General features: G+C 46.8%; 1 protein-coding gene across 1 annotated transcript in view; it reads right to left on the minus strand.

The window, feature by feature from the left end:
* PTPRN2 (protein tyrosine phosphatase receptor type N2) overlaps positions 1–4,940 on the minus strand; it is a 447,003-nt gene that overhangs the window by 76,800 nt on the left and 365,263 nt on the right. The gene's annotated exons all lie outside the window — the stretch shown is intronic.

The following is a 4,940-nucleotide window of genomic DNA, read 5'->3' on the forward strand; positions in this document are numbered from 1 at the left end:
TTACACTAAAACATTGTCCTCAAAACTATTTTCATAAGGAAGATTAAGAATTTCAACATTAGCCGCTAATCCCCTTTCATTTAAAACTCTGCTGATAAAATTCTTTGCTTGTCATTCAAATAGTAAGTAATAATTACAGATTGGAGGCTTCCATCTCTGGCTTCATTAATGGTAAATTGCATGGCAGTCTGAAGCGTAAGTCAGCTTTGATACATCTCAAAATGCAATTTCCATAGCTTCCTTTGGCTATGTACAATTAATTACAGTTAATAAGGGAAATATGTTAATGAAAGAAACGTCATTCATCCAGACCACCTGCCTTCGCCAAGCACCTCCCGAGCGCTTCTCTTCATCTTGCAGTTTGGGTCTAAGACAGTTAAATCAAACAACAAACAATTGACGAGGGGTGATTTTAAACAGCAGTCTGCTGCTACTTCAATTAAAACACGTCGAAAGAAGAATTAATTCAGTCTCACAATATTTCTACCAAATACCTACCCAAGGTATTTTACATTCCTGAAATAGCTGCTTAGCAAACACAGAACCCTACTAAGGGAGCCTATTATTGCCAATAATACAGTCACCCTCAAAAGAAACAGAAAAGTCTAGAACACTGGGAAGAAACTGCGTTGAGGAAGAGAGAAATCTGATTCTTTCTAAACAGAATAAAATTTCCCAATTATTTTCTCATTCATTTTGAACCTCTCTGCTTAGAAATAATTAAATCTTCCATTTTCATCATCAAAGTTTGACTATAGATAGTGAAACACAGAAATGAACTTTAACCTTTATCAAGAAAGGTAAGACCTGGAGCCAGCAGATAGCATGGCAGACACCATGTGGGCTGTACTTCCATGGCCAACCGAGGTTTGAGTCCTGGACCCGGCAGCTTGCTTTCCTGCTTTTCCTCTCTCTATAGTGAATGCACATGCCCTACAGCTGATTTTAAAAATTAAGATAATAAGAATAAATAATTTTCATTAAAAAAGGAAAGAAAGTTAAGAGCTCCTGAAGCTTTGATGAAGAATGGAGATCAAAATATAACTATTTTTTTGGAACCAGCAGTTAGTGTAATGGCTATGTCGCTGGATTCCCATGTGGTCGACCACGGTTCGCGTCCTGGACCCAGTGGCTTAAAACTCACGCTGGGCGCGTGTGCGTGCGTGCCCAAGATCCCGAGAGGAGAATGGAGGAGAAGGGATTGTGGTGTGACTATCCCCTCTGGGGGGTGATTTCTCGCTTTCTGTCTCTCTGTCTCTCTCTATCTGGCGAGCGCACATGCCCTATAGTGAAAACCTCTCAAAAAAAAACAACTTTTTTTATTTTTTAAAAAAAAGAGTAATGCTGTATTTCTATTTGCTTTTTATAAATCACAAATAGTTGCAAATATTTGTTCTAAGGCAAATTTTTACTAATATGTCAGTACTTATTCGTACTTATTTTTTATTAATGAGAAAATAAAAGTTTGCTTCCAGCCTTTTTAACCATATCCCTCTGACCTAATTTTAAGCCACGAGTTATTTAAAAATTCCATTAATGTAAAAAGTTCAGCTGGAAACCAACCTTGGATCCCAAAGAGTTTGTGAGAAAGGTAGAGGTGTACGAGGAAAAAATTCCGTGAAAATGCAATTCTAAGAAACCAAGCCCTGAGAAGACTTCTAGGAGAAATTAGCGTCTAGGAGGTCCTGGACTTGAGAGGACCACTCTCCGGAGTGAGCGGCTGCAGCAGTCCCGACTCTGCCGAGGCGCCGTGGGGCGACACGGCCATCCACGCTGGCATCAGGGACTCGGCCGGTGTCAGGACCTCCCAGCGCCCCTCGGAAGGCCGTTCCCACGAGCGGTTTCTACGGTCACGCCACAGCAGATGTGCGTGTTTGAACCGTCACCCACACCCTCCCTCAGCATGACGGTCACCTGGGAAATTCAAACGGCCAGTTCAAGTCCCAATTATAGAAGCACATTCTCGCCCAAACCCGACACGGCCACTGCCACGCAGCTGACGTGGAAAAGCCCACACAGCTCCACAGATGACGAGGGTGGTTATAGAGGGAACCTGGAGGAGAGGTGGAGGGGGAGGAGGGTGCCGAGCATCACAGACAGTGCAACCTGCGAGGCAGCAGGTCCCTGCTCAGCAGGCTTCCACTCCGCAGCAAACGCACTCCTGCGATGTCTGATGAGCGCTCAGGGAGCAGAGTCCAGAGTGCAGGAAGGTGACCTGGACAGCGGCGGGGACACAGGTTTCCCCACAGCGGACAGGAAACGGAACTGCGACATCCCGTTAGGAAACGGCGGAAATTCTCCAAGTGCTCACTGACACTAGAATGCTTTGCTTTTTAGCTTCTTCTTAGTTTTTTTTCTAATTGCCAGAGGGTGCATCACTCGCTACAGAGAAAGAGAGGGAGAGAGAAGAAAGGGAGGAGGCACCTTCCGGGGGGCATGGGCAACCGCGGCCCTTTCGCCTCCATTTCTCCATCCCTTCAGGGTTTGGCGGTGTGCACACGTGCCTGGTGTTTGTTTGTTTTTTTTCCAAGCAGCCAGGGCCAGGATTTAAACCATGGTTGACTTAACCACCAGGCCACGGAGCCAGCCTGGCTCTCAGCTTCTTAAAATGAACAGGCCACGTGCTGATAGCCGTAGGTAGGAACAGGGGCACGTGGCAGCACTGACACCAGAGCTCAGAAGACTCCGGGCGCGTCCCCACTCTTCACCCGTCGCCCTTGCTAACGAGGAGGCCAAGCCGTCCTGTTGCCTGCTCCACCTCCCTGGCCCGCATGAGTGTGAGATGGCTGACACGCTGCGAAGGGTAGTAAGATCGGGACCCAAGAGGCAACGCGGCCACGTTGCCGCCAGCTCGCTCGGGAACATTCCTTACCCAATCACTTTGCAATGAGGACTGTAAGTAGGAGAGGAAGAGCTGGCCTGTCAAAAGTATTTTCAATTTTTAAAAAGGATGAAAATTTGGAAGACAAATATATTTTTAATCTCTTCCCTGTTCAACTGCCAATCCTACTGTAGACTGCTCAAATTACACACCCACGTGCATTCTCAAGGTTGACGGGTGAAGGGGGCGTGGAAGTCAGACGTCACTCCTGCCCTTCCGTCTCCGCAGCACACAGTGAGGGACGTGGGAGCCCACCCCTCCCAGCAGCTGCCTTCGTCGTCCTTGCCACGCATGCACCATCTGAAACTCTTCAAGGCCAGCAGCCCGCAGCCCGCAGCACTGAGGGGCCCCTCGCCTGCTCCTCCTGCTGCCCAGGTGTGAGCACACTCACTGAGCTCACTCGGACACAGGTTTGCAGATGCTCTTGAAGCACGGCCACCCCTTTGCCCGCACACAGAAAGGTGAAATGGGAACAGGTGGAGCACTGTTGCTATGGGCTGCTGTGTGTCCATGGGCACCTGTAAGCTGTCTTTGTTGTGAGAACATAGTTTGTTCTCAGATGCAATTGTCAGTGTGATGTGAAATTAAATGGCTGTCTAGCATTTGTAGTGGTTTTCCTGCTTCTCTGCCTTGAGTGTATGTTTTCAGAGGTCCAAGACAAGACCACTTGCAGTCTTCTCCTCTGAGAAAAACAAGTACTGGGCAAATGGCACGGCCTTTCACACAATTAAGAGAAATCAACTCAAAATGAAGATGGAAGCGGGTCAGAGTGAGAAGTGGGACCTACAGTGCTCAGGCCCATGAGGGAGAAACGGGAAGGTGATTCCCTGTACCTAGATCAGTTCTTGGGTTCATGGTGTAAGTGAGACTCCAGGGAAACCCTGCCCTGCAGGAGGTGGGTCAGACTCAAGACTCCACATGAACCAGGGCACTGTCCATAAAAGGTGTGCTTAGGCTAGAGTTCACCTGTCTCCACATGGACTTGCAATGGGAGGATGTTGAAATAAGGGCCCCATCTAGAACCAGGGTGTGAATGTACAATGTATGAATGAATGTGAGGGTCCCTGAGGAAAGGACTGACATAAAGGGGTGCTAGCTTAAAAGCACTCTCAAAATCTTTCTGGAGGTAAATAAGCTTAGCACAGGCCACACAATATTCTGAGAGAAAGCCCCACAAATGAGGAGCTTATTACCTGAATTTATAGAACCCATCAGACCAAATTACCATAAACAAATTGGCTATCACAGAACAGGATTAGACCATGAGAACTTAGAAGCATAAAAACAATGAAACTTATAATAACTGAGGGTATTGAGTCAACAATGTAGAGAAAGAGCAATATAGCAGGCAGAGCAGAGAAAGAACAATATAGAACTATAAGTAAAAACATATGTTCCTTGAAATTATAAATGGATAGACAAAATATTAGATTAGACACTGCTAAAGAGAAACATTGTATATTGGAAGACAGATCTAAGGAAATACCCTGAAATGCAGGAGAGGAATAAAGAGAAAATATGAAAGACAATTAAAAGGCATGGCAATAAAAAATGTTCAGTGCTGTTCTATTAGGGGAGAGAACAGAATAATCAAGTTTAAATTACAAATGGAAAACAGCTGTAGCAACTGCCTCCCTAACTAAGCACCTATCCCTTGAAGCCATCATCTCACTTCCACCTGTCCAGCTCTCACTCAGCCTCCACTCTATCCTTCCTCCTATGGCAGCACCTGCTCCAGGTTCTGTTTCCAGATGAGGGAAGGCCAGGTATGAGGCAGAATGGCTAGCACTGTTGCTTAAAAGTCCACACTCCCATGAGACCAGCAGTTAGCATGATGGCTATGTTGCTGGACTCCCATGTAGTCAACTTGCGGTTTGAGTCCCAGACCCGGTGGCTTAAACTCACGCCGGGCACATGTGCATGTGTGCCCAAGATCCTAGGAGGAGAATGGAGGAGAAGGGATTGTGGTGTGGCCATCCCCCCCCCCGGGGGGGGGGGATTTCTCGCTTTCTGTCTCTGTCTCTCTCTCTCTTTCTGGCGCGTGCAGGCACCCTATGGT

This window comes from Tupaia chinensis, unplaced genomic scaffold, assembly GCF_000334495.1.
Source record: "Tupaia chinensis unplaced genomic scaffold, TupChi_1.0 Scaffold000110_1, whole genome shotgun sequence".
Taxonomy (NCBI): Eukaryota; Metazoa; Chordata; class Mammalia; order Scandentia; family Tupaiidae; genus Tupaia; species Tupaia belangeri.